The sequence below is a fragment of the Jaculus jaculus genome, chromosome 13 (genome assembly GCF_020740685.1).
Source record: "Jaculus jaculus isolate mJacJac1 chromosome 13, mJacJac1.mat.Y.cur, whole genome shotgun sequence".
In the NCBI taxonomy this organism is placed as follows: Eukaryota; Metazoa; Chordata; class Mammalia; order Rodentia; family Dipodidae; genus Jaculus; species Jaculus jaculus.
This window is the reverse complement of record NC_059114.1, coordinates 19,724,022-19,745,917: the sequence shown is the minus strand read 5'-3', so window position 1 is coordinate 19,745,917 and position 21,896 is coordinate 19,724,022. Positions and strand designations below refer to the sequence as shown.

General features: G+C 42.4%; 1 protein-coding gene and 1 pseudogene across 3 annotated transcripts in view; one reads left to right on the top strand and one right to left on the bottom strand.

Moving 5' to 3' along the window:
- Med13l (mediator complex subunit 13L) overlaps window positions 1-21,896 on the bottom strand; it is a 276,451-nt gene that overhangs the window by 157,148 nt on the left and 97,407 nt on the right. The gene's annotated exons all lie outside the window — the stretch shown is intronic.
- LOC101609778 lies at window positions 14,807-15,444 on the top strand (annotated as a pseudogene).

The window sequence follows — 21,896 nt, the reverse complement described above, 5'->3', positions numbered from 1 at the left end:
GGGCGCACACCTTTAATCCCAGCACTCAGGAGGCAGAGGTAGGTGGAGTTCAGGCTACCCAGAGACTACGTAGCAAATTCCAGGTCAGCCTGAGCTAGTTCAAGACCCTACGTCAAAAAAAAAAAAAAAAAAGTAACTAGTTTTATAGTTGCCTCTCAAGTGAAAAGACTATATTAAAAAGCTCAGAATGGGGGTGGAGAGATGGCTCGAGGTTACAGCACGAGCCTGCAAAGCCTAAAGATCCAGGTTCAATTCTCCAATACCCACATAAAGAGTTCTCATTCTCTCTCTCCCTCCTCTCCCACCCTCCTTGGAAATAAGTATTTTTAAAAAGAAAAAAAAAAATAGGTGTGGTAACACACGCCTTCAATCTCAGCACATGGTAGGAGGACTGAACTGAGTTCAAGGCCACCCTGAGACAACACACTGAATTCCAGGTCAGCCTGAGCTAGAGTGAGACCCTACCTTGAAAAACCAAAAGAGAAAAAGGGGGGGGGGGTGGCGCTCAGAAAGGAGAGGAAGGGTAACAAAGGGAGGACTGGAAAGAGAAAGGAAACACTACTTGAAAACACCATAATGAAATCTAATTCTTTACATGGTAATAAATACATTAAAAATAGAAACTCAAGCCGGGTTTGGTGGCACATGTCTTTAATCCCAGAACTTGGTAGGGAGAGGTATAGGAGGATCCCTGTGAGTTCAAGGCCAGCCTGACATTACAAACTGAATTCCAAGTCAGCCTGGGCTACTGTGAGGCCATACCAGGAAAAACAAAACACAAAGATAAGCTCAAGGCTACACAGACAAGGTGATGCAAAACTACAATGCAAGCACTGAAGACACTAAAGCAGGAGGATTATGAGTTCAAGAGCAGCCTGGGCTGTAGAGAAAAATCTTGCCTTTAAAACAAAACTACAACTAACTAGGTTTTACTATGATTAATTTGTTCCTTTTGTATGTTCAAGTATGCACAGGTCATGCAGGTGTATGAACGTTTACACACACAATGGCAAGTGAATAATATATACATTTTTTGTGGTTGAGTCTCTCAAATACAGGTTGATCTAGAACACTCTCTGTAGTCCCAGGCTGGCCTCGAACTCACAGTGCTAATGATTCTCCTACCTCTGCCTTCTGAGTGCGGGGATTATAATACATACTTTTTTTTTTAATGGGTGTGCCACAATGCCCAAGGTTTTGTTTATTTGCAAGCAGAGACAAAGGGAAAGGGTCCACCAGGGCTTTCAGCTGCTGCAAATGAACTCCAGATGTATGAGCTACTTTGTGCATCTGGACTTACGTGGGCAACAAGAAAAAGGAATCAGAGTGGTCAGCTTTGCAGGCAAGCACCGGAACCGCTGAACCATCTCTCTACCCTCAGACACATACTTTCTACAGCAATGTTGCTGGCGAAGTAGCCCAGCGGGTGAACTGCTGCACAGGGATCCACTCTAGCACCACATACAACCAGGCAGGGAGGCAAACACCAGTAACCAAACAGAGGACGAAGAATCAGGAGTCAGAGAGCCTTAGCTCATAACAAGTTGGAAGCCAGTTTAGGGTACAGGAAAAAATTAATCTCAAAATTAATTAACTAGCTAATGTTGACTTAAGTTCCATATGCTAGAATGATTATTATAATGATGTTAGGATACCTTACTGTTTTCAAATAACAATTTCTACAGCATCGTTATTTAACTGCAAGCAACTGAACTTTTCCTCAAGCAGGTGAATTCAAAAATCACTTCTTCACCTGATCTTATCAGCTGACAGGCAACCTGCTGACTTCAGGAAGAATTCTAGGTTTGTTCTTAGTCAAGTGACTCTGCTTGGTGATGATTGCTTAATTCAGAATTATACCAGAAGCTAACCCCTGAGTATGAAATGCCCAAAGTCAGTCTATTCTGTTTACTGTAAACATAGTGTGGAATCAACACTTGGGCCAGAAGAACCTTAATAGGTTTTCCAAACATAGCACACCCCTGAAATTTCCACAAGTGCTGGAAGAAAATTAGTATTATAGCTAAGCTAAAAAACTCAGAAGCACTTGGCACGCATGAGGACACTATACCTATTGCTTGTCTTTTTTTTTTTTGGTTTTTCAAGGTAGAGTCTTACTCTGGCCCAGGTTGACCTGGAATGAACCTATTGTTGTCTCAGGGTGGCCTCAAACTCATGGCGATCCCCCTACCTCTGACTCCCAAGTGTCCGGATTAAAGGCTTGCCCACCACGCCCAACCTTCTTCCTCATTTTCTTTTCCAGTTTTTCCAGGCAGGGTCTCACACTAGCCCAGGCTGACCTGGAATTCACTATGTAGTCTCAGGCAACCCTCAAATTCAAGGCACTCCTCCTACATCTGCCTCCAAATTGCCAGGCCCTATTGCTTCCTAATTGTAAAATATAATCAAAAGCATCCTTTTTTGTTTGTTTTGTTTTGTTTTGTTTTTCAAGGCAGGGTCTTGCTCTAGCTCAGGCTGACCAGTAATAAACAATTGTAGTCTCAGGGTGGCCTTGAATTTACAGCAATCCTCCTACATCTGCCTCCCAGGTGCTGGGATTAAAGGTGTATGCCACCACGCCCAGTTCAGAGGCATCTCTAGATAGTGCACTTGTGTATGTTCCAAAGAAAACATCACAAAATTACATGGAGGTTATGTTTTATTTTTAAGCCTGGGTCCCATGTAGTCCTCAATGAGCTCAAGCTGTCTATATAGCTGAAGATGACCTTAAACTGTGCTCTTCCTTCACCCACCTCTCAGCACTGGGTTTACAAGGGTATACCACCAAGCGCAGTTTCTAAGGTGCTGGGATAAATCTTATGCATGCTAGTCAAGCACTCTACAAACTAAACTACATCTCCAGCCCCAAAGAAGGTTTTTTGAAGTTTGCATTTGGTTTTGGCTTAACATGAAAGCTTTGAAAAGAAATTAATAAGAGTTAACAAAAGAAGCTTTTCTTCCTGTCTTGGTGTCAAACTGACCTGTGCTAATTTGCCACAGCAATGTGCAGAGAAAAGAAGAATCATCATGCTTCATTTTATGTGCATAACAAATGTTAAACAATAAAAAATTGTTTCTTGGTCACCAGTTAAATTATTAATGATTAAATTGCCCCAAGATGGCCTCAAACTCGCAGCGATCCTATTTCTGCCTCCTAAGTACTGGGATTAAAGGCATGTGCCACCACACCCGGTTTTTCAATTTCCAAATTTTATATATTTTTAATATTTGCGCACAGACTTTACATATTACACATCACTAGGATTTTTCATTATTAGGGCCACTGTCACTTGAAAATAAGTACTTCAATACCTGCAGAGTTGACAAGAACACAGAGAACCTCCTATGTGACTGGCAGGAAGAACAGATACAGCGCAGGCACACTGCAGAGAGAGACAACTGACACCTGGGCAGTGGAAAGGCAGAGCAAGATCTCGGCATGCTACTCAGGACATTAGATTTAAAGCCAGGAATTGGTTATTTGAAATTTTTCAATTAATATTTTCAGATTGTTAGCCAAATATAACTGGAACCTCACAACATGAAACTGAAAAGGTGAGGGGAGCTGGGTGTGGTGTCACGCGCCTTTAATCCCAGCACTCGGGAGGCAAAGACAGGAGTGTCATTGTGATTTGGAGGCCACCCTGAGACTACATAATGAACTCCAGGCCAGCCTGGGTTAGAGTGAGACCCTACCTCGAAAAACCAAAGACGGAACAGCTGAAATGAATACACTCTGAAACTCCAAGGCTCCAAGGACTTTGTAAGATTTTTAAAGGGTTAAACTGAGATAATAAGTAACAGCACTTAAAACAGTGTCTCTAGGAGACAGTATGCCATAACAGCTTGTGTGTTTTGCTTTTCTTAATCTAAGTAGTCTATGCACTGAGCCTGCAACAATCTCTCTCTGCTATGTGCTAATATATCTAAAGGATTTAATCATTTACTACCAAATAATCAGCATCTGTGCTAAACTGCATTTCACAGCATGGCCACAGTGATTCTCCCCTGTGACTGTTCCACTTACTTCATCCCACTTCTTAGAGATATTATGCATGTCTAAGCTTCTAATAAAACAGAAATGCAAAGCACATAATTCTGTTATCTGTACACTAACTTTATATGATCCTATTTTCATTTTTTGGCCATTTCAATAAAACTGGCTTTTCAGCATCATCTCTGGCAGATTAACAAACTACGATCAGCCTTAGGGCAAAGGGGGTACCAGTGTATGTGTGCACACACACACTGCAGGGTCATGCATATTATGACCTTGCTTGGCACAGGCTCTCCTGTTTGCCTACATATATGCCAAGCCTCTGAGCTTCTGGAGACTGTCTTGTCTCCAGCTCCCATCTCCCCCTAAAAGTATTGAGATTACAGACACACACTACTGTGTCCAGTTTTACATGGGTTCTGGGGATCCAAGCTCATATCCTCATACTTACACAGCAAGCACTTGACCCACTGAGCCATATCCCCAGGCCCCTGCTACGCAGACTTCTAAAAGACTGACAGTTTAGAGGTAGGAAATTTAGGTTGACAAGAGAATGTCAATGTCATCTCATTCATGGAACCCTTCAAAGGACTCCTAAAGGCACATACAAGAGTCCTCATCCAGGACAGGTGGGTGCTTGACTGTCTCATCTTTAGACTCTGCGATCCAAGGAGCTCTGCAGCTGCTCAACACTGCATGGCTAGAATAGGAAATGGCACAAAGCAGCTCCTGAGCACACTGTGAGCCACTCCTACTGAAGCTAAAAATAATCACTTTCAGGTGTGGAGGCAGAGTTAAGAGGATCGCCATGAGTTCATGGACACCCTGAGACTACATAGTGAATTCCAGGTCAGCCTGAAGTAGAGTGAGAACCTACCTAGGGAAAAGAAAGCGGGGAGGGGAGGGAGAATGGAAGAGAAGAGAAGGGAGGGGAGGGGAAGGGGAAGGGTTAGGGCTAGAGGAGAGGAGAGGAGAAAGGGAAAGAAGAGATGCCAAAGCTGTAGAGATGTCTTAGTAGTTAAGGGTGGATACATACTTGCAAAGCCTATGGGCTCAGGTAAAATCCTCAAACCACCCACATATGCCAGATGCAAAAGTGACCAAACATCTGCCCTCCATTTGCAGCAGCAGGAGACAAGGGTACACATAGAGAACTACATGCATGCACATGTACACACATGTGCAAATACATAACATTTACAAAAAGGAATAATCATTCCTAAATAAGAAGGAAGATCTAACTATTTTCTATATCCAACTAGTAAGGATCAAGAGTTGGCTAACAACAAAAGTTTAAATTTGGGGGCTCAACTGTTAAAGGTGCTTGCAAAGCATGACGGCCCAAGTTCGGTTCCCCAAGTACCAACACAGCCAGATGCACAAAATGACACATGTCTGGAGTTTGTTTGCAGTGGCAAAAGACCCTCATTCACTCATTCTCTCCCTCCATCCCTCTCTCCCCCCCCCCCTCTCTCTCTGCAAACATATAAAAGAAAAAGTGAAAAATAAAAGAAAATTCTCAAAAATAGCCTCAACACAGGAAAACAAAAATTAAAACCAGAAAAAAAAGTAGTGTGTGTGTGTGTGTGTGTGTGTGTGTGTGTGTGTGTGTCCTTTTCCTCTTTTTCTGTCAGGGCCTCCAGTGGCTACAATGGAACTCCAAACACATACGCCACCTTTTGCATCTGGCTTATATGAGTCCTGGGGAGTTGATTCTGGGTCCTCTGGCTTTACAGGCAAGCAACTTAACCACTGAGCCATCTCTCCAACACAAAAAAGTATTTATAACACAGACAGCTTTCAAAAATTATATTAGCACTACTATGTAAAAAGATATGTAATGGGGACATGAGAATAATATAGTCCAGGATCCAGAAGTTTCAGAAAAGACATCTGTATTAATACATCTATCTAAGCATTCAACCAATTTCAAATGGAAAACAGGGCTGGGGAAATGGCTTAGTGGTTAAGGCGTTTGCCTGTGAAGCCAAAGGACCCTGGTTTGATTCCCTAGGACCCATGTAAGCCAGATGCACAAAGGGATGCATGCGTATGGAGTTTGTTTGCAGGGGCTGGAGGTCTTGGAGTGACTGTTCATATTCTCTGCCTTTTCGTGTCTCTCAAGTAAATTAATTAAATTAAAAAAAAATAGAAAACAGACAAGCTGTTCTTACCATTACTATGTAAATAATAAGGAATAACCACTGACAACATTTACTTTGCATTAAGTATTGTAAGTCATCTAGAAATGGTTTATGAAATGTGCAAAGGGTTATACAAAGATGACATTATTTTATATCAGACCTGAGCATCTTTAAGTTTTAGTATCCAAGGGGATCTCCTGGAATCAATACCCTGCAAATATCAAGGGCCATTTACATAGCTACTTAACCAGTATTCAAATATTTTCTGTGCAAATTCTGTGCCCATCAAGAATCACTAATCCAGTATACTACTATACTATAGGCTGTAACAAAACTGAGCAAAGGTAGTCATAAGAAAAATTACTGAAAATGGTTTATTTCCAATTCCAAAGTAAAAGGCTACTTTCTGAACACTGAAATCACTTCTCACTTTAATACTAAAAATGTACATGACTTGCTATGTTTGGCAACATTAGACTTGGTGATAATATTCACCCTGAGAACCTTAAGAAAGCACCAAATCATCAGACACTTCAAGGCACAACTTTGCTGAGTAGCATTAAAAAGCTGAGGCCCTTGGTTTCCCACAAGGAATAGATGGTAAGACCCTATTACTGAAGACTTCACATACTTGGGCTACAAGGCCACTGAGAAACCCTGCTGGAACTGAGCTGATAACCTCCTCCTCCATGTAGACCAGCTGACAGAAAGCTGGAAGAAGTCATTCGGCATGCAGTTCAATGGTAGAAAGAGAAAACATCAGGAAAGATACTCAACAGTGGACACTACAAGCCTTGTATTTAGCCAGCGAGGCCAAATGAGCCAACGGGTGCAACAGTGGCACGTCTGACACAGTGGAAACCAACTGCCCTCTAATAGGACTGGGGGCCACTCCATGGGAGGGAACACATCCCTGATATTGAACACTTAAAACAGGGGTAGTAAAGTGGCGGGAAGGAGGGTATTACCACGGGATACAGAAGTTGTTAATAAAAAGTAAATTTGGAAAAAAAAAAAGCAAAGCTTGTATTACTTTATCCTTGCCAAAACACAATTTAAAAGGAATGATGAAGGGTGTAACAGTGTGTGTCATTGGTCCTAGCACTTGGGAAGCAGAGGTGGGAGGATCACTGTGAGTTAGAGGCTGAGAATTCCAGGGAAGCCTGGGCTAAAGTGAGAGATCCTACTGCAAAAACAAATGGTAAAATATCTTACCTACAAACATGCCCATAGGGCATGGCATAGTAATGGCAACTTGGAGAAGGCAATGGTGTGTAGGCAATTCTACTATTGCACCCCTGATAGCAGCATATATAATTATTAACAAGAACTCATCCTTAAAAACCAGATTTTTTTAACTTTTTTATTTTTTTATAATCATAGAAAATGCTAATAAAAATTTAAAAAAAAAAAAACAGATCATGCAGGGCGGGGTGGCACACGCCTTTAATCCCAGCACTTGGAAAGCCGCTCGGTGACTGTTACGCAGCATGAGCAGACCAAGGTAATGAGCACTCCTGCTTTCCTTCCTCGCTCCTGCTTAGCGCGCTTTCTCTACCTGGGCTACAGTGCTGCCTGGAGTCCTCTATTCATCCTTCCCATCTGAGCTCACGTTCACTCCCCTTGACAGGCTCTTCCTGACGCCCTCAAACCAGAAAAACCCTCTAGCACACACCTCCCGGCGCCATGTCTCTCCTCTACGGTGCTGACCAGAGAGAACACTGCAGAGCCATTCCTTTGTGCGCTGTCCTTCCACAAACAAGCTCTAGGAGCCGGGCGTGGTGGCGCATGCCTTTAATCACAGCATTCAGGAGACAGAGGTAGAAGGATCGCTGTGAGTGCAAGGCCACCCTGAGACTACATAGTGAATTCCAGTTCAGTCTGGGATAGATTGAGACCCTGTCTCGAAAAACTTGAAAAGAAAAAAAAAAATCGTAACTTTGTTACGAGACTAATAAGATAGAGACTTTTATAATACTCATTTTTGTGCTGTTCAAATATTTTTTAAACAATGAGCAAGTGTTAATTCTGTAGTCATAAAAAATTAATATGACGCAGGAGAGAATGCTTAACGCTTAAGGCACTTCCCTGAGAAGCCTAAGGACCCAGGTTCGATACCCCAGTACCTATGTAAGCTAGATGCACAACGTGGCACATGCGTCTAGATTTCATTTGCAGTGACTAAGAGACACTGGCATTCCCATTCTCATTCATTCATTCTCTCTCTGAAATAATAAATACATAACATTAAAAAATAAAAACATAAATAATTGATTCTTTAGTACACTACCTAATTATTACTAGCAGTTTAGGATAATACTGTTAACGATGGCCTTCCTTCCAAGCAGCTAGGAATGGTATCAATGCTAGGTCACCAATATCCATTCATCCATTAGCACTACGAACTGCTGGCAGGGACATACACACACATTCATTCATATGAATGTCCACAAACAGCAAGCATTAGTGGAATGTAAGTATTTCTTTTTCCCAAGTAATTCTTTAAAAAAAAATATTTAGGGCTGGAGAGATGGCTTAGCGGTTAAGCGCTTGCCTGTGAAGCCTAAGGACCCCGGTTCCAGGCTCGGTTCCCCAGGTCCCACGTTAGCCAGATGCACAAGGGGGCGCACGCGTCTGGAGTTCGTTTGCAGAGGCTGGAAGCCCTGGCGCGCCCATTCTCTCTCTCTCCCTCTATCTGTCTTTCTCTCTGTGTCTGTGGCTCTCAAATAAATAAATTTAAAAAAAAAAATTTATTTGCTAGTAGAGGAAGAGTGAACGGGCACACCAGCTCCTCTAGCCTCTGCAAACAAACTGCAGACGCATGTGCCATTTTTGGCATCTACCTTTCCGTGATTATTGGGTAATCGAACCCAAGTCCTTACACTTTGCAGGCAAGCCCCTGCAAAGTGCCTCAACCACTGAGCAATCTTTGCAGTCTCCAAGTTATTCTTTAAAAAAATATATATTATTTATTTCATAGAGAAAGAGGGAGAGAGAGAGACTAGGTGTGCCAGGGTCTCCAACAACTGCAAACGAACTCCAGATGCAAGCACCTCCTTGTGCATCAGGCTTATGTGGATCCTAGGGAATCAAACCTGAGTCTTTTGGCTTTGCAGGCAAATATTTTAACTGCAAAGCCATCTTCTCTACCCTATTCTTGAATTTCTAACACAGTGTGAAAATAATTCTTGGTCCTCCCTGCTAAATATATGGTCATAGAGGTCCATGGAATCATATCTAAATTCATTACATAATTAATGCTGGTGAGGGCTTGACAACTGTGAATTTCCTTGCTACAAAATGAAGAGAGGGCCGGAGAGATGGCTTAGTGATTAAGACACTTGCCTGCAAAGCCAAAGGACCTCGGTTCAATTCCCCAGGACCCACGTAAACCAGATGCACAAGATGGCGCACATGTGTCTGATGTTTGTTTGTGGTGGCTGGAGGCCCTAGCATGCCCATTATCTCTCTCTCTCTCGTGCTCTCACTCTCGCTCTCGCTCTCTCAAATAAATAGGGGAAAGGGAGAGAATGACCATGCATGGGAGATTGTTTACAATTATGGAAGTTGTCAATAAAAAATAGATAAATTTTTTAGAAAGGAAAATGAAGCGAAATAAGCAAGTGGTTCAAAACAATCATAAGGAATAACGACTAAAAAACACATTTAGGTCAAAGACGTGGTTTGTACAGTAACCACCAAGAATAAACTGACCACAGGCGTTGGCAATCTATGCTGAAAATGCTTACTTCTTAATGTCTGAAAAACACACTTGATTTTGATTTTATTATTTTGAAGAAGAGAACAATTCAAGAGCAATGTGGGCAACTGTATTACACTTCCCCCACAAGTGTGTGTGTGTGTGGGGGGGTGCTCTGTGCTCTCATCCTGACATACTCTGAACTACACCCTCTATCCTTGTCTTTGCTGGTCCACTGTGTGCAGGCACCTGACAGCTGACCCTCACATCTTGGTAACTATTATTTACCCCAGTAGATGTAAGGCTCAAAGGAAGGATGGCCTGGAGTATAACCGTGCTATATTCATAAATAGACCGACAACCATAGAATGCTGCATTCAGTATCTATGAGACACGCTTCGCACAAATTGGTCTCTGTAACATTTTTTAGTTTTATTCTTATTTGACAAAGAGGGCTGGACTTCACAAAGATTGGGGTATGTTGAAAAGGTCAGTTTGTGAATGAGCAAGCACGTATTTATATTATGTATTTATGTTGGAAGTTTCAAACACTTCACCTAAATGCAAATCCTTCAAGAAGATTAAATAAAACCTTGACAAAGCCGGGTGTGGTGACGCACGCCTTTAATCCCAGCACTGGATTACCATGAGTTCAAGGCTACCCTGAGACTGCATAATGAATTCCAGGTCGGCCTGAGCTACAGTGAAACCCTACCTCAAAAAAAAAGAAAAGAAAAGGGTAGTATTTTTTTTTTTTTTACTTTTTTTTTTTTTTATTTTTTTTTTTTTAATTTTTATTAACATTTTCCATGATTATAAAATATATCCCATGGTAATTCCCTCCCTCCCCACCCCCACACTTGCCCGTTTGAAATTCCATTCTCAGTCATATTACCTCCCCATTACAATCATTGTAATTACATATATACAATATCAACCTATTAAGTATCCTCCTCCCTTCCTTTCTCCACCCTTTATGTCTCCTTTTCAACTTACTGGCCTCTGCTACTAAGTATTTTCATTCTCACACAGAAGCCCAGTCATCTGTAGCTAGGATCCCCATATGAGGGAGAACATGTGGCGCTTGGCTTTCTGGGCCTGGGTTACCTGACTTAGTATAATACTTTCCAGGTCCATCCATTAAGAAAAGGGTAGTATTTAAAAGAGGGAAACTAGGGCTGGAGAGATGGCTTAGCGGTTAAGCGCTTGCCTGTGAAGCCTAAGGACCCCGGTTCGAGGCTTGAGTCTCCAGGACCCATGTTAGCCAGATGATGCACAAGGTGGCACATACAATTGCAGTTCGTTTGCAGTAGCTGGAGGGCCTGATCTACCCATTCATATTCTCTCTCTCTCTCTAAAATAAATAAATAAAAATACTTTAAAATTACAAAAAAAATTATAAAAAAAAAAAAGAGGGAAACTAAGAAAAGATGAGGCATGCAGGGGAAAGTGTGGGGGTGGGGAGGGAGGAATTACCATGGGATATTTTTTTATAATCATGGAAAATGTTAATAAAAATTTTAAAATTTAATAAATAAATAAATAAAAGCACTGAGACTGGTTTGGCTGGGGATGAGTGAGCAGGAAACAATTTTCTTTCCTATGTTCCCATAGTATCTAGAGCTAGTTGGAAATCAATAAGACAACATAAAAAGAATAAAGGCGGTTAAGGCACTTGCCTGTGAGGGCTAAGGATCCAGGTTCAATTCCCCAGGACCCATGTAAGCCAGATGCAGAAGGTGGCGCATGTGTCTGGAGTTTGTTTGCATTGGCTGGAGGCCCTGGCACGCCCAATCTTTCTCTTCCTTTCTCTCACATAATTAATTTATTAATTAATTTAAAAAAAGAGAGTTGGGCACGGTGGCGCATGCTTTTAATAATCCCAAGGAGGCAGAGGTAGGAGGTTCACCATGAGTTCAACTGAGACGACATAGTGAATTCCAAGTCAGCCCGGACCAGAGTGAGACCCTACCAGAAAAAGAAAAAAAAAGGAAAAAAAATACAAGCAAGAAGAAACGAACAATCAAACAGAAAACAAGAAAGAAGAAACAGAGCGAAGGGGCAGGAAGTGATTAATGACGGACAACACAGCGTGATAGCCCCGGCCCGGCCCCCTCGGCCCCTTTAGTCTTCACACTCCACTCTCCACCACGCCCCCCTCCACGAGTCCCTCTTTTACTGTGATATCTTCTTCTCTTCCTCCTATTGTAGAAGGCCTTGTAAAGGTATTTCTAGGTCATGGATATTGAGGCTAATTTATGCCTGAACAATTGCATTATAAGCTGTTCTACCCTTCCTTTGTCTCTTACACTTTCTTCCACCTCTTCCGCAATGGACGCTGACCCTTGGAAAGTGAGAGAGTGATGCTTCAGTTCTGAGCGCTTCTCTGCCACTTCTTCTCAGCACTGTGGTGCCTTCTGAGTCATCCCAAGGACACTGCTATCAGAAAAGAGAAGCTTCTTGGACTGGGAAAAATGGCTCAGAGGTTAAAGGTGCTTGCTTACAATGCCTGGCAGTGTACATTTGATTTTCCCAGTACCCACATAAAGCCAGATATACAAAGTGCTGCATGCATTCATCTTGAGTCAATTTGCAGTGGCAAGAGGCCCTAGTGCACTCATTCTCATTCTCTCCCCTTCCTTGCAAATAATTTTTAAAAGATATTTATTTGTGAGCAAAAAGAGGAAAGGGGAGGACATGTGTGCACATTAAGTTCTCTTGTCATTACAAATGAACTCCTGATGCATATGGCTCTTTGTGCTTCTGACTGGACCATAGAAGTAAGCACTTTTGACCATGGACCTCACCAGCCCCATTTTGTTGATTTTCTGGGATTCTTTTGAAAACACACTTGACTGTAAGAGTGATATAAATGGATGAATTATTTTTCTTGAATTAGGTCATATACAAAAATAAGAACTCGCCAGGTGTGGTGGTGCACGCATTGAATCCCAGCACTTGGGAGGCAGAGGTAGGAGGATCGCTGTGAGTTCAAGGCCACCCTGAAGAGACTACATAGTAAATTCCAGATCATCTTGAGCTACAGTTAAGACCCTACCTTGAAAAACCAAACAATAAATAATAAATAAATAGGAATCCAAGGAGACACATTTAAGAAGGGCACACAGACTTGGCTGTCAAAGAACAGCTCTGCTACAAGTACCTCAGTAAAGGCCTAACTGGAATCAGTGCTGACACAGAGATCGCTGTGATACCAATATGGCCCTAAGCCAAATCTCTTTTCTGGCTGACCATGCAGGCTATGTCAGTGGACATTAACTTCACACAACATGCAACAGGCCACAGTGTGTCCAGTCCTCTTCTGTCTGCCTAAGGCCAGAGCATGCCTTCCTTACAGCAGAGCCAGTGTATTATACACTCACATTGCTTTACAACAGAATCTTGGGAAGCAAATCCATGAAGGCAAGAAAGATGTCATTTCTAGCCTTCGTTCTAAGTTAACATCTAGATCTTTGTCACCATGTTGGCCAGTTGCATTCCTAGGAGGCACAGGGTGAGGCAGGCTTTATTGCTTCACATGGGCATTCCCAAACTCACACAACTAAGCTTTCACCTGTCTCCTGACTCCGTGCCGTGCTGATGGTATCTGCTATTCCCACCCAAGCTCTGGCCAGGTGGCTACTTAGTTTCTGTGGCCTCCAGAAGAACTCAGGCACACCATTCTTACTTTTCGTATTCTAAACCTGTATCATTTTTTGTCTCAACACTCTATGCTAGAACATTGTTAAAAATAATTGTTAGTGTTTGGTTTTCTAGAAACATGCAATTTTTGAAATGAGGTTAAGTCTAGATGTCAAGACCTGAGTCTGGCGCTGTGGCCTGAGCTTCTGTGTTCTGTGCGTGAGATACCCCTATCAGCCCCGGGAATGGAAGCTAGTACATGCAAACCAGCGAGCACTGCACCCCACAGCAGGGACCCTGCTCACGCTTGGGGTTCTCATAGACCTTGATCTCCTTTGCCCTGTGATGCACACGTTTATCCCATCATCTTGTTATCAAGGGAAAACTAAAGTTATAAAGTAGGACCATGTTTGTTTATTTTTTTCAAGGCAGGGTCTCACTATAACCCAGGCTGACCTGGAATTCACTATGTAGTCTCAGGGTGGTCTCCAACTCACAGTGATCCTCCTACCTCTGCTTCCTGAGTGTTAGGATTAAAGGTGTGTGCCACCATGTCAGGCTCATATTTAAATTTCTTAACCATGTTTGCAGCGGGAAAATAGTCAGTTATAACTGTCTGTTATTAAAAGAAATGTATTGCCTTCGTAAATTTTAAAGTATTCAAATATATTAGCATTTAGCTTCTAATCTCTGTTTATCCTCATCCTTTGTATTTCTATCTTCTTTGGCTTGTTCAGGATACCCAAAGGCCAACTTCTCTATGGCAAATCCTCCTGCATACCTTGCGGCTCAGCTACCATCTCTTCCAGGCCCATCTCAAGGACGCATCAGCATTGACCACTTGTAGGACTGACAGGTTCCACTAATGGAGATTGAGTTTGCTTTGAACAGAACCTTCCTGCCTCCCTTCCTTTCTCTCTTGCTTCCTCTCCCTCTTCCCTCTCTCTCCTCCCCCACCCCCACAGAATTAAAAACTCCCTATTAGCCAGGCTTGGTGACACATGCCTTTCATCCCAGCACTGATAAGGCAAGTAAGAGGATTCCCGTGAGAGTTTTGAGGCCACCCTGAGATAGAGTAAGACCCTACCTGGGGAGGAAAAAAGAAAAAGAGAAAAAAAACAACAACAAAACAAAGCAATCCCCCCCCCCCCCCATTGCTGAACGTGGAGGTGTACACCTTTAATCCCAGTACTTGGGAGGCAGAGGAAGAAGGATCACTATGAATTAAGAGGTCAGCCTGAGCCGTCATGGCATGGGCACTGGACAGCTAAGCGCTGGGGTGAGGAGTTGGCTCAGCACTCGGAGCGGGGGAGGGGGGGGATCATGGCTACCTCCGCCATCTCCTCTGAGTACTTTGAGAAACTGCACGAGATCTTCCGCGGCCTCCATGAAGACCTACGAGGGATCCCCAAGCGGCTGCTGAGAACAGCAGGAACCATTGGCAGAAATGGAGGAAGAACTACGATATGCAACCATGTCATTCTGTAACCCCATGATGTCTAAGCTTCGAAACTACCGGAAGGACCTTGCCAAACTCATCGGGAAGTGAGAAGCACACCTTTGACAGGTACACCTGGGGACCGAGGAGACATGAAGTATGGCACATAAGCCCTAGAGAATAAGCACATGAATTGGCTACGGTCACAAAGAACATTGCTTCCACAAGGCACTGAAAGCCTGAAATGAGCCACCCAAAGCATTGAGCGTTCTCATCGAATTGCTACAGAAACTGACCAGATTGGCTCAGAAATCACAGAAGAGCTTGGGGAACAGAGAGACCAACTGGAACGTACCAAAAGCAGACTGGTAAATACAAGTGAAAACTTGAGCAAAGGCCAAAGAGTCTCTGCTCGATGTCCAGAAAAGTGACAACCAACAAGCTGCTGCTCTCCTTCATCATCTGACTGGAGCTGGCCAGCCTAGCTGCTCCGCTTTATTACAAATTCTTTCGCAAGCACTGAACTTCCTGTACAGAAGGGTTTGTGGACCAGAACCTTGGCCCTGCGAATGAATGGTTTTAGGGATGTTAAATGTGTTGCTGCTGTGGGTTAGGTGCAAGAATACACTGTGTGGCCAAACCGTGGGAGAGTGATGGGAAAACCACATAAATGTCAAGGAAAAGCAACAAGACCACGATGATATACCAAGGTAATAAATGCTGTTTATCACTTCTTTAAAAAAAAAGGTCAGCCTGAGACTACACAGTGAATTCTAGGTCAACATGGGCTACAAGTCCATACCTTAAAAAAAGGTACTTAATAGGTTGATATTGTATATATGTAAGTACAATGATTGAGATAGGGAGGTAATATGATGGAGAATGGAATTTCAAAGGGGAAAGTGTCAGGGGGGAGGGAGGGAATTACCATGGGATTTTTTTTATAATCATGGAAAATGTTAATAAAAATATAAAAATAAAAAAAATTATACACAAAAGAAACGCCCCTATAGACAGGACTACCATATGAACTCCTAAATCTTAAGAAGAGTAAACATTATTCAGTAAACACCTACTGCATGAAAGCAATTTTGGAAAAGTCTGAAATTATTTTAATATAATTATGGTATAGCACAATTATATTGCTGTTTCAGTTTCTAAACAAACTTTAAAGCAGCAATGTTTCATATCCTGCTAACAAAAGATAATAAAAAGACATTATTCTTAGTGTTGCTTTGCTTAGAGACAGGCAATTAAAGTGTCAAATTTTTCTGCAGATAATGTTTCCACTTCAAGCACATCGCTTCCACTCAAAGGATATAAGCTACAATTTGGTATACTTTACATGGTGCCTGGGTATTCCTACTTGTGTGTCCCCCCACCCCTTCTGCCACCTCTCCTGCTTTGACTCCTAGGGACAGAGTAAAATAATGGGCAGGATTTTGGAAATACAAGATATAGTATTTCTAAAATCCAATGAACAGGGTGAAAATTTATAACCCCAACACTTAGGAGGTGAAAGAGACACGAAGATCAGGAGCTTAGCTATTTTGGGAGTTCTAGGTCACTTTGGGCTACATGAGACGTTGTCAAAATAAATAAATACTCAATAATATGGGGGAAGTGGGGCTTGGAGAGATGCCTTAGTGGTTAAGGTACTTGCATACAAAGGACCAAGATTCAATTCTCCAGGACCCATGTAAGCCAAATGCACAATGTGGTGCATGCATCTGGAGTTACTGTGCAGTGGTTGGAGGCTGTGGCGCACTCATTCTCTCTTCTCTCCACTCCACCCCATGTTAAATAAATCAATTGAATGTGGGGATGGCTACAGAAGGGCTGTTTTAAATGAAAGGCATGAGTACTGCTGTATGCTTGAAATGGAGACACTTGATTAAGATGTATGACAGGAAGCCGGGCGTGGTGGCTCACGCCTTTAATCCCAGCACTCGGGAGGCAGAGGTGGGAGGATTGCCGTGAGTTCGAGGCCACACTGAAACTCCATAGTGAATTCCAGGTCAGCCTGGGCTACAGTGAGACCCTACCTCGAAAAACCAAAAGAAAAAAAGATGTATGACAGGAAAATGCCCTTCTTTAAAAGATGTACACTGGAGCTGGAGGGATGCCTTAGCAGTAAAAACCTTTGCCAGCAAAGTCAAAGGACCCAGGTTTGATTCCCCAGGACTCACGTAAGCCAGCTACACAAAGTGGCACATGCATCTGGAGTTTGTTTGCAGTGGCTAAAGGTCTTAGCACACCCATTCTCTCCTGCCTACCCTCCCTCTCTATCTCTGTCAAATAATTAAAATTAGTATTTTTTTTAATGTAGCAAAATAATAACTGCTGAATGCAGGCAAAATGTATATAGATACTTAATAGGCTGATATTGTATATATGTAATTACAATGATTGTAATGGGGAGGTAATATGATGGAGAATGGAATTTCAAATGGGAAAGTGTGGGGGTGGGGAGGGAGGGAATTACCATGGGATATATTTTGTAATCATGGAAAATCTTAATAAAAATTTTTAAAAAAATGTATATAGAGTGGTGTAATGTATCTGGTAAGAGCTTTCCTTTAAAACAAACAAACAAAAAAACTCAGCCAGGCGTGGTAGCACACACCCTTAATCCCAGCAGGAGAGAGGCACAGGTAAGAGAATACCATGAGTTCAAGTCCACCCTGAGATTACACAGTGAATCCAGGACAGCCTGGACTAGAGTGAAACTCTACTTCCAAAAAAAGGAAAAATAGAGGGAGAGGGGCATTCATTTTATGGGTGTGAATGAGCAAGAGCATGCACACACACCAGGGTCTCTTCCTATTGCAAATGAGTGTCCAGTTTTACATGGGTTTACATGGTGAGGAATTGAACCTGTACCGGGAAGCAATCTGAGCAATCTCTCCAGAATCCCTACAGGGCTTTTATATTTGGCATTTTTCATAAAACAAGTTTAAAAGAATGGCAAGCATTCGGAGTCTGTGAAACCTGTGCTATATGAGCATAGGTAAGTCTTGTTGTTCTTTGTTAAATACTGACAACAGTACATGCTCAAAGACCTCTCAATGATTAAATTAGTATGTAACATAATTAGGACAGTGACATCACACAGTAATTACATAAAGAATGTTCGCTACCATTATTAAACGGATTAAATAGTTTGACTTTCTCTGGTCCCTGGAGCACAAGAAGGGAGGAGCCACTTCCCTATAACAACAGAGGCTTCACAACCTACAATTGGCCCAGAGACTACAGAAGTAGCTACAAGCCACATGTGAGAAAAGGAGGGCAGAGTGCACTCCATTGGCACGGACCCATGCACATCACATGCAGACTGGCAGCCAAACAAACTGCAACCATAAGGATCACTGCCACCATCTCAAACAACTGCCAAAGAGGCAAACAGGAATGAATCAATCTCAACCAGAGCAATAACGCAATATGCTATTAACAACAGAAAATCAGTTGCTGCAACACACAATGAAGGCTTGAGTGATATAACACAAAAGACCAAAAGCAAGTTAAATTCATACTTCTGGAGGAAATGACAGCCAATATTCCCACAGCACAGCAAGCAAGCAACTCCTCTCTTCTTGAACAAAGCAGACAGGACACAAATACATACACATATGCTTCTATTTAAAGTGTTCCTATCAGTACAACAAATTTTGTAACCAAACAGAAAATTCTTCTAACTTTAATATGCAAAGAGAATAAACCATTTTCATTTTTCCTTTTGAGCTTGGGGTGTATTTCTCCATAAATACACTGAAAATTTAAGTTCCTTTTCATTCCCAAGTTAACACCATTCACATAAAAAGAAGGCACAAATAACTTTCACTAAAAAAAACAGAAAATAGGGACTTCAGGGCTGGAGGCAGTTCAGTGGTTAAAGCACTTGCCTAGAAAGACCAGAGTTTGATTCCCCAGTACCCAAATAAAGCCAGGTGAACAAGATATTGCGTGAATCTGCAGTTCGTTTAAAGGGGTTAGAGTCCCTGGTGTGCCCATTCTTGTTGTCTCTCTTCTCTCTCTGTTTGAAAACAAACAAACATATAAATAAATATTTAGAAAATAGGGACTGCAGAGATGACTCAGGCATTAAGGTACTTGCCTGCAAAGCCTAAGGATCCAGGTTCAATTTCCCAGTTCCCACAGATGAACAAGTTAGCACATGGAGCTGAAGTTTGTTTGCAGTGGCTAGAAGACCTGGTGCACTCATATTCATTCTCCCTCATAAATAAATAAACATAAATAACTTTTTTAAGGAAGAAAATTGCAAACAGAGGACCTATCAGACATATTAAGAGTCCTGTCTGATGAGGAGGGGGGAATGGGGACATGTAGTGGCCAGTAAATCTAACAACAGTACTCCTGGCTGCCTGAAACATTATTCTCTTTAATGATGGCATTAACAGCATTTTTACACTTACTGAATTTTCTATGAGCTGAGTGCTGTGCTAAGTTATTTCCATGTGTTAACTCAGGCAATCCTTATACTCAATGCAGTACTGTGATTTTAATTCTCCACTTGCAAATAAAGAAAATAAAGTGCAGCAGCTGGTCAAAAAAGAACTCATGTAGCTAAGTACCCAGGAAAGCAAGTATAGTATCCAAAGTCTCGCTCCAAAGACTATGCTGCTAACTCCTGAAGTGGATGTCCCACACCTTCAATATGCTTTGGGTCTTTCATGTTGTTCTATTCCCCCCCACACACACACACCCATATAAGTAATATAAATATTACTGCTAGTCCCTATATTTTTTGTTTGTTTTCCCCTCCCTCCCTCCCTACCTTTAAGAGAAAGAGGTAGAGAGAGATTGGGCACACCACTGCAAAGGAATTCCAGATGCATGTGTCCCCTTGTGCATCTGGCTTATGTGGGTAACTGGGGAATTGAACCTGAGTCTTTAAACTTCAAAGGCAAGTGCCTTAACCACTACACTCTCTCTCCAGCTCAGGTCCAAATTGGTGGCACCATGAAAGCTTACCTAATGAGAAGGCAGCTGTTTGCCCTCAGGCTCTGCAGAAGGACAGAAAGAGAAACATGGGCAGTTTCATCTTGTTTGAGCTCTAATATTTTAGACTTGTATCACTGAAGCCAAGTAGAGCCTAAAATTCCAGATAGCAAAGCTTCAACACTTGCCACTAAAATAAATATCAAAGAAACATTTTTTCATCATAGTACTTCCATGCCTAAACACTCCTTTTATTAACCAACCTATGATTCACATTTCGTAATATTCACTATACCAATAATTATTGACTTAATAACGGTATGTCCCCAGAGATAAGCTATGTGAGGATATGTTCAGACACACCCCCAACCCAGCATAGCATTGACTGCACTGAGAAAACACGACAAAATGATATACACATCATTCTGCACTGCAGCCCTAGACAGCTGTGTTAAGCTGTGCCTTCCTCAAGCTCTTAAAGGAACTCTGCCTGTCCCATACACAATTCCATCAGTAATACAAGACTCTCCTACATAGGACTCAACTCCCAGAGCACAGGGATGGCCAGAGCCCTGGTTAATGCTACAGTGACCACACAAACACAAAGGTACACCAATCTGGGTTTCCCCACACTCTCTAGTCCTTCAGTGCCAACAAATTAGGATGACACCACAAAACACCTTTTATATGTTCTTCAGACATCAAAAAAGAGTAAAACACCCTCTGTGTTCTGAAAGACATGGTGTTAACAATGAGCCCTGAATGCACAAGCATTGGGCCAGAAGAGAAGCTAGGAAGCTAGTCAGTATGATGCAGGGGAGAGAAATGAGTGACAGCATTAGAAAACTGTTTACAGAGCATGCTGTTAAGGGAAGTCCACGGAAGGAGCAGGGAGAGAGAAGGTTAGGTGTGAGTTACAGGATCCCAAGCCCATCGGTCAGAGCTGCACAGTTCAGAGAAGAAATCTGGAGGTGTATCATCTGACATACTGCAGCCAAAGCAGAACTTACCTGAAAACCTAGCTGGCAAAGGCATAAAGTGAGGGAGGTGAAGGGACAGGGGCTGGAGGGGAACATTTGACATTTAGTTCGACATTACCAGAATTCTAGCTTAAGAACATTCCTTCAGAATACAAATACAACAAAACTGTTCTGTCTGAAAAGCCCAATATTTAAACTCACATCCCCCTTTCAACAGACAGTGACAGGATGTATCCACAGAAGCAATGGGAACTTATTTCCAAGCAAACCATAGGGGAGGGGAAGAAAAGGGACAGAAGGGGAAGAGAGGGGAGGGAAGGGGGAAAGGGAGGAGAGGGGAGGAGAGGAGAGAAGAAGGGGGAGGGGAGAGAAGAGGGGAGGGGAGGGGAAGGGAGGGGGAGGGGAGGCAAGGGAGGAGTAAGACAGAGAGACAAGATGGAGAATATGATACACTGGATGAAAACACGCCGAGATTTGGGGTTGGAAATACAAAGGAAGGAGCACCTCACACCCACAAAATGGCATACATTAAGGATGACATGGAGTAAAAAGAGCTCAAAGAAATAACCCAGAATTAATGTTTGTGTGACTAGCATTTTGATAATTATATCAACAACTAACAGCTTCGAGAATCTACTATAACAGTCACTTTAAAAATATGACCCCAGCCGGGGCGTGGTCTTATACACCTTTAATCCCTGCACTTGGGAGGCAGAGGTAAGAGGATAGCCAAAAGTTTGAGCCCACTCTGAGACTACATAGTGAATTCCAGGTCAGCCTGAGCTACCATGATCCCCTACCTCAGAAAGCCAAAGAAAAGAAAAGAAACGGCAAAGGGAAAGGTAAAGAAATAAATAATCCCATTTGATTTATTCCAAATCTTTAAGAAAGGTACTATAAGGATGAGAGTGCCATCTGGCTGCTACATCTACCACCCACTGATCCCCAATCTTGCTTCAGCTCATTTAGCTGGAAAGGCAGGTGCACTCCTCAAGACTAATGGAGAGAGGAAGGGGTTATGATCGAGTGTGTA